The sequence below is a fragment of the Sinohyriopsis cumingii genome, unplaced genomic scaffold (assembly GCF_028554795.1).
Source record: "Sinohyriopsis cumingii isolate HCF-2022 unplaced genomic scaffold, ASM2855479v2 utg000426l, whole genome shotgun sequence".
Taxonomy (NCBI): domain Eukaryota; kingdom Metazoa; phylum Mollusca; class Bivalvia; order Unionida; family Unionidae; genus Sinohyriopsis; species Sinohyriopsis cumingii.
In genome coordinates, this window is record NW_028315897.1 from 10517501 (window position 1) to 10530665 (window position 13165).

The window sequence follows — 13165 nt, forward strand, 5'->3', positions numbered from 1 at the left end:
CATACATACATACATACATACATACATACATACATACATACATACATGCACACATACATACATGCATACATATGTACATGCATGCATGCATACCTACCTGCCTACCTGCATACATGCATACATACATACATACATACATACATACATACATACATACATACATTCATACATGCATGCATGCATGCATGCATGCATACATACATACATACATACATACATACATACATACATACATACATACATACATACATAACTACCTACCTGAATGCCTACCTACCTACCTACCATACATACATTCAGACGTACAGACAGATGGCCAGACAGACATTAATATATACATTGGAGACTCATGTATCATAACTCTTTGAGCAAATGTTTGTATGATAAAAATTTTGCCTGTATGTTCCCTTGAGTCAATAATTCTTAATGGGTGTTATCATTGGTTGTTTCTTCAGCAGTAAATATTAGCTGTCATGTATAGCCTATCCGACAAATTGTGTGAAAAGCTCCTAAACACATGCTTATCTACATACAAAGATCCATTCATTCATGCATACATAGGTGCATATGTACATACGTACATATGTACATATGTCCATCCGTCCATCCATCCATGGGGCCCCGAGTGGCCGAGTGGTCTAAAGCGCTCTCCGCTACGGATCACTGCCATCTCACCTCTGTCTGCGTAGGTTCGAGTCTCGGATTCGGCCAATGTGGGTATGTGAGAAAGCTTGCCAGTAGCTTCTCGAGGGTCGGTGGTTCTTTCCAGGGTTTTCCCGGATTCTTCCTCCACCATTAATACTGGCCGCCATGTATAGCCTATCGAGTGCTGAAAAATGGCGTTAAACCCAACAACAACAACAACAACCATCCATCCATTCATCCATCCATCAATCCCTACATGCATGCATGTATGCACACATGCACTCATGCACATACACAAACACACGTACATACATACATACATACATACATACATACATACATACATACATACATACATACTTACATACATACATACATACATACATACATACATACATACATGCATGCATGCATACAGACAGACAGACAGACATACATACATTGGAGACTTAGGTACCATAGCTCACTGAGCAATATTTTGTATGATAATATGTTTGCCAGTAAGTTCCCTTAAGTCAATAATTCTTACAGGTGCTATCCTGGTTTGTTCCTTCAGCAGTTATACTGGCTGTCATATATAGCCTATCTTGCACTGACAAATTGCATAAAGTGTTAAAAGCACACAAACACATACATACCTTCATACATGTACTAAGATCCATCCATACATGCATAGGTACATGCATGCACACATGCACTCATGCACACACTAATGCATGCACATACACACATACACACATACACACATGCATGCATGCATACATACATACATACATAGATACATACATACATACATACATACATACATACATACATACATACATACATATAGTTAAAGAATCAAGAATCATTGTTTGAATTTGTAAAATTATTTGTGTATGATGTTTGGGACTATGCATTATATTTTACATTGTTTAATTCAATGGTTAGTAATATCATTAAAAAAAATTATACTTTGCAGTAGAAGCCATTGATATGGCTGATCTTGGTGAAATCTAAAACTGAAAGAAGTAAAAATGACACACGAGTATTGATTGTAGGTTGCGTTAACAAGTGTCAGAGATCACTACATTGTCACCCTGACATGCATACTCTAGCATTTTATTGGTTCACTGAGATTTGAAGGTTAGAAAAGGCCTGCTTCTTCAACCAGTTTGAATTATGCTGTTTGAGATTTTCCTGAATCAGAGATTTTCTATTTCAGACACCAAGGAAGGATACTTATGTAGTAAAGATACATGCTTCATGTGGATATTGATGTATTTGTGCAAGCACTCATACGATGTGTTAAGAGAGTACTTGTAATTCATTGATAATATATTAAACAGTCAGTACCTTGTAATTATGTGATTATTATTCTAGTATTTGAATATGAAATTCCCATCAGATTATTGTGAAACATTTCAGGATTCAGCTGATTATAAAGTCTACACTCATCAGGTTATATTGAAGCAACAACACTGGATTAATATTTCTATTGAATTCAGAAGTGTTATCAAGGCAACACACAAACACTATAAAGTCTACACTCATCAGATTATACTGAAGCAAAAACACTGGATTAATAATTCTATTGAATTCAGAAGTGTTATCAAGGCAACACACACAAACACTATAGAGGTTACATTCATCAGATTATATTGAAGCAACAACGCTGGATTAATAATTCCATTGAATTTAGAAGTGTTATCAAGGCAACACACACAAACACTATACAGGCTACATTCATCAGATTATATTGAAGCAATAACACTGGATTAATGATTCTATTGAATTCATTAGTGTCATCAAGGCAACACACATACACTATACAGGCTACATTCATCAGATTATATTGAAGCAACATTACTGGATTAATAATTCTACTGAATTCAGAAATGTCATCAAGGCAACACACACAAACATTATACAGGCTACATTCATCAGATTATATTGAAGCAACAACACTGGATTAATAATTCTACTGAATTCAGAAGTGTTATCAAGGCAACACACAAACACTATACAGGCTATATTCAGGTTACCATATAACAATTGACATAACCTTTCAAGATTATTAGGATTTCATATTAGTACTTTTTGTTAAGTAAGTTATTTCAATTCTTTCACTTTGTTTGATTATTATATTTTATTTAAATAAATTTATAATGGAAACTTCAATGCTTGTTGGGTTGCCTTCTTCTGTTACTTAATTTTAATGCCCTACACGAAACCTTACATACATACATACATACATACATAAATACATACATACATACATGCATACAAACATACATGCATACATATGTACATTCATGCATGCATACCTACATACCTACCTGCATACATACATACATACATACATACATACATACATACATACATACATAAATACATACATACATACATACATACATACATACATATGTACATGCCTGCATACATACATACATAACTACCTACCTAAATGCTTACCTACCTACCTACCATACATACATACAGACGTAGAGACAGATGGCCAGACAGACATTCATATATACATTGGAGGCTCAGGTATCATAACTCTTTGAGCAAATGTTTGTATGATAAAACTTTTGCCTTTAAGTTCCCTGGAGTCAATAATTCTTAACCAGTGTTATCATGGGTTGTTACATCAGCAGTAAATATTAGCTATCATGTATAGCCTATCTGACAAATTGTGTTAAAAGCTCCTACACACATACATATCTACATACAAAGATCCATTCATTCATCCATACATAGATGCATATGTACATACGTACATGCATACATAAGTCCATCCATACATCCATCCATTCATCCATCCATCAATCCCTACATGAATGCATGTATGCACACATTCACTCATGCACATACACAAACATACATACATACATACATACATACATACATACATACAGACATACAGACAGATGGCCAGACAGACATTCATATATACATTGGAGGCTCAGGTATCATAACTCTTTGAGCAAATGTTTGTATGATAAAACTTTTGCCTGTAAGTTCCCTGGAGTCAATAATTCTTAACCAGTGTTATCATGGGTTGTTACTTCAGCAGTAAATATTAGCTATCATGTATAGCCTATCTGACAAATTGTGTTAAAAGCTCCTACACACATACATATCTACATACAAAGATCCATTCATTCATGCATACATAGATGCATTATGTACATACGTACATACATACATAAGTCCATCCATCCATCCATCCATTCATCCATCCATCAATCCCTACATGCATGCATGTATGCACACATGCACTCATGCACATACACAAACACACATACATACATACATACATACATGCATGCATGCATGCATGCATCCATCCATCCATACATACATACATACATACATACAATTACATACCTAAATAACTACCTACCTACCTAACTACCTACCTATCTACCAACATACATGCATACATACATACATGCATACATACATACATACATACATTCATGCATACATACATACATACATACATACATACATACATACCTACATACACATGATATCCACCATAGTGAATATGTTATACAGTTGTACATGTGTGTAATTTGGATTTGTAACATAAGATTTAACTATTTTTTTCAGTCATATGTTTGCAATGTGGCAATTTATAGTGATGTCCAGCACTGGGGGCATCATGCCATGAACTGCTGCTAGTACCCTTTTTATTAGTATTTGGTATCACTCAGGTCTCAAAGGACATTTTGTATTTTGACACCACCCTAATTTTTAAGTTAGAAGGTAAGAACCTAATTTTCACAATCCTAGCATTTATCAGTTCACACATAAGCATTATAATCTGTAATTTGGTTTACATTTACTTTCAGTTAGGCTTGGAAATGGGTTGGCTTGTTGCTGACTGCCTGCCACAATTAGACGAGCATTGGAGATCAAATGCGTAACTTGGGCTGCAAATGAGCAGCTGACTTGGCTTACATATTTACCTGTGTCTGCTTCAGAGGTAAATATCATAAATCTTGATGGTCGAGGTGTGATGAAAAGTATGCTAATTTGTTTTAGTACTAGTGAATTGTATTCATGCATAAGGCACATACTGATTCTTTTAGCTGCCATGTCACAAAAAAATATTCAAAATAGCACTTTCCAGTCAAAAATGAATGTAAAAAAGAGATGTTGGTGGTAGTGTTGCTTCAGTATAAAAGCCACCAGTTGCATAAGGAATTAACCTTAATACCACAGTCAGAATAGTATACAAGCATCCTTTTAACAAATATCATTAGTTAGTTTTTATTTGTACATTTAATGTAATACTATTATCATTTTTCTGCAATAGGTCATCATCGGATGAAACTATGCCAACAAAAACTGTCCAGTTAGACCTTAAGAACCCATATCATTTTTTTAGTCTTGTCAAATGTGATTAGCTGTGCCATAAATCATTTCCTTATTACCTCCATGTCTTGAATCTGACATAGTAAAGTATTCCAAACATACACTTCCTATAGATTTGATAGTAGTAAATCATAGTAGAAGGGAGCTAACTCAGCACTGTCAGAGTAAACAGGTATTGTTTCTCATCCATTCCTCTAATGAACAATAAAGACCTTATAAGTTTCATACAAGGTGGTTTGATTGAAGTATTTCACTTAATGCTTATTCAGTTTATCAATATTTACAATACATACTTTCTGTATTGTTCTAAATTAATGCGAATTGCTTTAATCGTATGCATTTACATTCTTATATGCTCATGATCTAATGTTTCAATACATAGATTTCATCTTTTTAACAGACATTTTCAGTTATATATACATACACACACAAGCCATTTAACACCTGTTGAAAAGCAGGGATTCCATGAGATTATAAGTAAGAAAACTGTAAAATTGGACACATGTGCAATTTGGCTTAGACCAAAAATATCAGCTGGGTATGGAATCATCCGTACACATTTCAGAGGGAAGAGAATAAAACTTTTAGTTTTCTGCACAGTTTGTTGCCAACTTGCAGGGAAATTACTAATTTTGTCCAGGTGTTTCTCTCAATTAATGGTGCAAAACTCTGTGTGGAAGCCTCACACCCAGCCTGTGTCCTACTTGTATAGGAGACATCATATTCTGTATTCAGTCTGCTTCGTCATCAATCCTCCCAGCAATGAGATTAATGCGGTTCACATACTGCTGCTTTTTTCTTTCATTTGACCTTCATTTAGATTTACCATTTTGTCAGATAGAATATTAAGTTTTCTCTGTAATTCATGTGCATCTGGAATCTTAATGAGAGAACTACAAGTACATCTGCTATACCAACTTTAGATTTTAAAACTGGTAAAACCAGGGCTTCATTAAGCACACCAGCAGATTAGGCCTGCATGACTTTTTAACAGTTTCAAACAGTTCCACACCCATAGATTTAAAACTGCAGATTGTACAAGTGACTGCAGCCGTAATGCACAATCCCATTCGTTTCTCAATGATAACTTTTGGTTTTGGAACATCACACATATAGGGTATTAAGGCTTCAAACAAATGTCTTAATGTTTTTAAATCAATAATCAGTCATTTTCATCTGATTCTTCTGATGACTGACTGCATTCTTCTCGAAGCTTAGAGTTTTGTTTTCCTCTAGGCCTCAAGGTGTATGGCAGCACACTTGCTGAAGAGACATTGCTAGTCTGGACTGCAACATGAAAGGTTTCATCAGTAGTCAGCCACATCAGTTGTTGGTGTTTTTGCAGGAACCGGTGTATCATCATCAACTTCACTGGAGTTTTGGTGAGTTCCAAGAAATGGATGTCCCTTTTTAAACATTGTTTTTCTCCTCCCCTGATTTATTTTGAATGATTTTCTGTTTACTTTAGATTTAAGTGTAGGCATGTTACAATCACTAGGAAAATAAACTTGTCTGAAAAGCAGCAGCTTCAGCAACAATATGAACTGGCCATTGTGAAAGTGACCCAAAGATGACCTTCTTAGGGGTGTTAAAATACATTTTTCATACATATCAGCAGATGTGCTGAGTCTGGGTATAGAACTGTACTGTTGAAGATTCCCAAATGAATTGGTTCTGTTTACAAAAATTGGTCAGTAAATTTGGGGTTACCTGAGGAGTTGCCTCCCTTATACTCTAGCTTTGATTTCTCAGTTGTAACATAGATTTGACCTTCTTAATTAAATCAGTCAGAGAGTACTGGTCAGTTTATATATGCTGTGCATCGTTATTATTCTTTCAAGTACTTTGCATGTACATTCTGCATTTATTTAACAAGAAATTCAGCTTTCTTTTACATCTTTCATTCATTACAATTTTAGATTTCATGAAGAGTTATATTATTTGTGCTGTCAGATATATCTGATATCACCAGGCACTAACAACACAGGGTGTATTAGCTATGAGGAATGATGAAACTAACATATTATAAGGAAATTGCATGTTTAATTGGGGAAAGTAATACATAAAGTATGAAGCTGTCTCATAGCTGTTGCTCGGTTTGATGGCTTTTTGTCATCAATAAATGCAATAAATCATAGGAAGCAAATAATTTTGAATTTTACACATGTTAAGGTTGTGTTTTATTTAGAATTGCCCAAAGTTTTGAAAATAAGATTTTCCCTTAATCAGACTGCTATTTTAATTCTTAAGGTCTTACTGGATAGTTTTGTATTTTACCCCCCCCCCCATATTTTTAAGGTAGAAGGCAAGAACCTAATTTTTACAATCCTAGCATTTATCAGTTCACACATAATCAAAATCTGTAATGTGGTTTACATGTACTTTCAGTTAGGCTTGGAAATGGGTATGCTTGTTGCTGACTGCCTGTCACAGTTAGATGAGCATAGGAGATCAAATGCGTAACTTGGGCTGCAAATGAGCAGCTGACTTGGTTTATGTATTGTGTGTCTGCTACAGAGGTAAATATCTAAAAATCTAGATGGTTGAGGGGTGATGAAAAGTATGCTGATTTGTTATAGTACTAGTGAACTTTATTCATGCATAAGGCACATACTGATTCTTTTAGCTGCCTTGCCACAGGAAAATATTCAAAATAGCTATTTCCTGTCAAAAATGAATGTAAAAAAGAGGGGTTGGTGGTCGTGTTGGTTCAGGATAAAAGCCACCATTTGCATAAGGAATTAACCTTAATACCACACTCAGAATCTTACAAGCATCCTTTTAATAAAAATCATTAGTTAGTTTTTATTTGTATCTTTAATGTAATATTATTATCATTTTTCTGTAATAGGTCATCATCAGATGAAAATATGCCAAAAAAAACGTCCAGTGAGACCTCACATGGGAATCAGACTGATGACCTCCCTCATCCAAGTTAGATTCTGACTACTCCAACCACTTAGGCCACTGGAGTGGTCAGAAACAGAAGGGACAAACTCTGTGATCAAGTTTGTGGTATAATGAACTGTCTTAGATTCCTAAGATACAATCTGTAATTTAGCAATCTATCCATTGAATAACATCTCTGTCTGACAGCTGGTCTAATATCAACAGCTTTGCAGGAAACACAATTTACATTAATAAGGCTAATCTGAAAGTCACTGACTAATTAATCAGTTCTGCTCCCACATCCTTTTTTATAGCAACAATAATCTGCATGAATCGACTCTTGCAAGGTTACTTTTCATCAGGGATTTCTACATCTCCAGTAAGACCATCTCATAAGTCATTCAGACTGTCACATCCAAAATTCAATTTCTTCATTATATTTGTGATGAGCTTGTCAGAACATTCAAAACTGCCAGCTAATAACTTCCCTCATATCTGTGTGGGTGTTTCAATAAAGTGCAGTATAGCATTTTCAAGTGTTTCAGTGACAGGGCTCATAAGCCTAATAAATGAATAGAATGTTGGCACATAAAGTCAGTACCAATCTATACTTCATATTTTTGTCAAATATTCCATTAAAAAAGATATTGAAACTGCAGCTATGAACAGCGCTGCTTCACATTAATTACTGTGACCTAAAAAAAACCACAAAAATGTTTTACTTTCCAGTATATTATTGTGCCCCACATCACTCAATAATTTGTATATACCAGGAAAATACAGCACTGTCCCTCAAAAAATTGTTGGTCACTAATTATGTTACATCCAACAGCGAGACCACATTTGTTTATTTGTCCAAGGTCAAATTCTTTAAGATTGAATTTTGTGTGTAGCTTGGATGCAAGGTACATTTCTAACCATACTTCCTGATTTTTCATTTACAGCATTATTTCACAGTATCATGAAGGAAATATTGAGATTCTGTGATAATCTCTTCTGACATATTAGGAGACAACATTCAACTAGATGCATCGACACTCAGCAACATCTCATACACAAGCTTTGTAATAGGATGACAACTTTCCTCTGGAATAATTGGAGCCACCATGGCTCAGTGGCTAACATGCAGGACTCACGTCCAAAAGGGTACTGGTTTGAATCCAACCATCAGAGCAGCCTGGGTCAGCTACAGTTGTGTGTCTTTGGGCAAGGCACTTTACATCAATTGGCTTGGCACTAAATAACCTAATTGGATTGGTTTGCCATACAGCTCTAACTTAACTAAACCTGAATAATTTATTTTTAAGACTAGACCAGTGGAAAATAAATAAGATAAAAGGATTCATAGTCCGCTATTCAGTGTTCATTTATTTTGAATATCTCTCTCTCTCTGACACATATTCTAAGGTGCATATTTTCTAAACTTTCAATGCTACTTTTTAATGTTTGCTTAAGCACTGTTAAAATTTATCGATGTTCTTTGCAACAGTGGACACTTTGTTAAGATATTTTGGGGAGGGGTTATTTTTATAAATAAATCATGAAATAATAATATAAATATAAATGTGAAACATATTTACAGCTATGAGGATGGTAATAGAAAATAAAGACCTAGCCAGGTATAAATGTGTTAATAGAGAATCATGACCTAGCCAGGTATGAGTGTTGTAATAGAGAATCATGACCTAGCCAGGTATGAATTTGGTAATAGAGAATAAAGACACTTTTATCAAGGGAAATAACTATAGGAATCAAGCAACATCATTTATTTCCCTTCTGTACATGTATATTTCCACCACCCCATATGAATTGTGTTAATCAGCTACAACCAATGCATGTGATTTAGATGTAGAAACTGTACAATATGTAATTATAATATTCACCTATATGGAATAAATGAAAGAAACTGTACACTATGTAATTATAATAGTCACCTATATGGAATAAATGAAAGAAACTGTGCACTATGTAATTATAATAGTCACCTATATGGAATAAATGAAAGAAACTGTACACTATGCAATTATAATAGTCACCTATATGGTATAAATGAAAGAAAATGTACAATATGTAATTATAATAGTCACCTATATGGTATAAATGAAAGAAACTGTACAACATGTAATTATAATAGTCACCTATATGATATAAATGAAAGAAACCATACAATATGTAATTATAATTATGAGCCATAGGTATGACTGTGGTAATAGAGAACAAAGGCCTAGACAGGTATGAGTGTGGTAATAGAGAATACAGACCTAACCAGGTATGAGTTTGGTAATAAAGAATAAAAGACCCAGCCAGGTATGAGTGTGGTAATAGAGAATATTATTATCTTAATTTAAATGTCATTTCCATTTCCAAGTCATTTTAAATTTGTAATATTTCCTGCTCCACGAGGATCCCCCATGAAAATACTTGCAATAGGTCAAGAATTAAGTCGCATACCCTTACTTCACAGAAAATAGATGCCGCAATACATATCTGTGCACTGAAGTATTCGGATCTTCCCATCGAGAGCACTTCACATGTGTGGCATAAGATGAACTGAACTCACTATTTCTAAATCTTTATACAATATACATAAATCACCATCAGGTATCGTTTTACACAAAAAACAAAACCCAAGTACATGTATTTAATAAATAAATGGATTTATACAATTCCGTGACAACTCTACCTAATGAGTACCGTGGCTCCATCTGCAAATACAGAGCGGGGATAAATTAGTTAGATGGGAAAAATTATCTCAGACAGATGGATTATAAGGTCCAAAGTGGGGATAATGCATCAGATGAACAAGTACAGAGTGGGAAAAAGTGTGTTAGATGGACAAGTACAGAATGGAGAAAAAGTGTGTTAGACAGATGGAAAAATAGATGGATGAACATGGAATGAATAAATAGAGAGACTGATGGATATGAATATGAATAGCATGTCCCCTGGTGTTTGAAAAAATGGGACTTTAACATTATTGAAACTGAATGGGTATGGATTAATAAAAACACAAAACACAATCTACTTGAATGAAATGTTTATGAGAATGAAGTATGAGACTCTACATACCCTCACCATAAATATAAATGCAACAATAAAATGAATAAAGAAATAGTAGTAGTAAAAATATTTAAAAAAACATAAGCATGAATACCCTAATAGGACTTAAAACTTAGATTCAGTATGTATTGCTGTACACAGCATGAAATTAGCACAAAAGATGATATTAAACCCTCCCATGAAACTTCTCCAAATTATATAATACTGATGTTTTCATGTATACATATAAAACTAATGAGCGTTGTATTCACCATACCATGAACATTTTTTAATATGGATATGTGTGGTACATATAACCATGTGCATTATCAACATTCCAATTTCACAGTTCAAGGTTCAAAAACACAGTTCAAAATTCACATCTTTTGAATAAACTATCTTTTGGCCCTTTCATCCTCTTTCTGGTCCTGCCACTGTGTTGTTCTGTTGCCAACTACATTGCTTTACTGATGAACATTTTGCTGTGTTGCAAATTATACTGCTCTGTTGTCATCTATGTTTCCATATTGCAAACTATGTTGGTTTCCAACAATGTCACACTGTGGCCAACTATGCCACTATGCTACCACTCACATTACCCTTTTTCCTATTTAATGTTCATGCTGCCAGATACATTGCCTTTTTGCTTGCTAATTATGCTGTGCCAGCTACAAATGAACCAGACTAGATTCTTGTACAGAAGAAACATCAATATTACAAAAATCAAATTTATATATCAGATCAGTCATGTCCATAATAAAAGAAATACATATCTATAAATATTGCAAAAAGCCATTTAAATACATACTACATTGAACTTTCTATTATTTATATCCCTAACTCTGCAGAATTTACTGAAAGTCCACATATCAAAAATAAAAGCTGAAATATTACATACAGCTGAGACATTCAAAGGATGAATACAGTTACAAATTAAACTTAGTAATACTAAAGATCAATCTAGTATTCACCCTATGATTGTAGTAAACTGTCTGCAACACAGACTCTTCCTGACAAGATCTCAGAATCTCTGTGTCTACATAGGGCACATGCATGCTATAAATAATGAAAAGAACACATGAAAGACCCAAGGGTAAAGTACCTGTGCATCATTTAATATGGGTATCTCACTGTAAATGCTGCAAAAATTCCCCCATTACTTGATATTATTCATCAAGATAAAAACAAAAAATCTAGATATTGCTGTATGCATCAACAAAAGCCATTACATATACTCATTCTAATGCATCACCCAAGTTATTTTCTTGCCCTCTTCCGATGCAAGGTAACTGAGAGAAAAGAAACAAAAGAGATATATTGAATATGTTGCAACAAAACATATACCGTATCAAATGAGTTCTTTCCCCTCACTTGTAACAGAACATATGCCATACAAAATGAGTTCTTTCCCCTCACTTGTAACAGAACATATGCCATACAAAATGAGTTCTTTCCCCTCACTTGTAACAGAACATATGCCATACAAAATGAGTTCTTTCCCCTCACTTGTAACAGAACATATGCCATACAAAATGAGTTCTTTTCCCCATCACTTGAACCACAACATACCTTAACAAATGAAATCATTATTCACACTTGCAACAAAACACTTTTCATATCAAATCAGTTCTTTACCCTCACTTACAAAAAGCATATATCGTATCAAATGAATTGTTTCTCCTCACTTACAACAGAACATATACCATATCTAGTGAATTGTTTCCCCTCACTAGTAATACTAGAAAACATATACCATATCAAATGAGTTATTTCCTCATGAATGTGGTTTTGCCTTTATTATATACCTCCTCTTTAAGACTTTCCTAATAATTTCAGATTTACAGCTTTGCTGGAATTCCAAAATTAATTTGATATTACAAAGGCTTGCTTCAGTGCCTATAAGAATACTGACACCTAGATGTCAGAGAATACAAATAATTAGTTCCAGTATGGATGTGTGATACGGCAGTACATACTGAATATCAAAATCAAATGCCTGATACTCACAGAATAAAATTCTGTCCATCTATCACCGAGGCCATTGTTTATTTCCACCACAATGGGAAAGAAAGCAAACCTGAAGGAGAGTTCTCTTAGGTTACCAGTTAATGTTCGACAAATTTGTATGTGAGGCTACATTTATCGAGGATGAACGTTTGTGATTAATAAAACAAAAATACACCTTTGATAATTAAAAGACTTAATTAGTACAGTTTAAATCAAA

General features: G+C 34.2%; 1 long non-coding RNA gene across 1 annotated transcript; it reads left to right on the plus strand.

The window, feature by feature from the left end:
• Window positions 1–4484: 4484 nt before the first annotated feature.
• LOC149774174 (uncharacterized) lies at window positions 4485–7782 on the plus strand. The gene is made up of 3 exons (XR_016417033.1): window positions 4485–4621; window positions 6250–6395; window positions 7402–7782. It is a non-coding gene; the product is annotated as an uncharacterized LOC149774174 (long non-coding RNA).
• Window positions 7783–13165: the final 5383 nt, after the last annotated feature.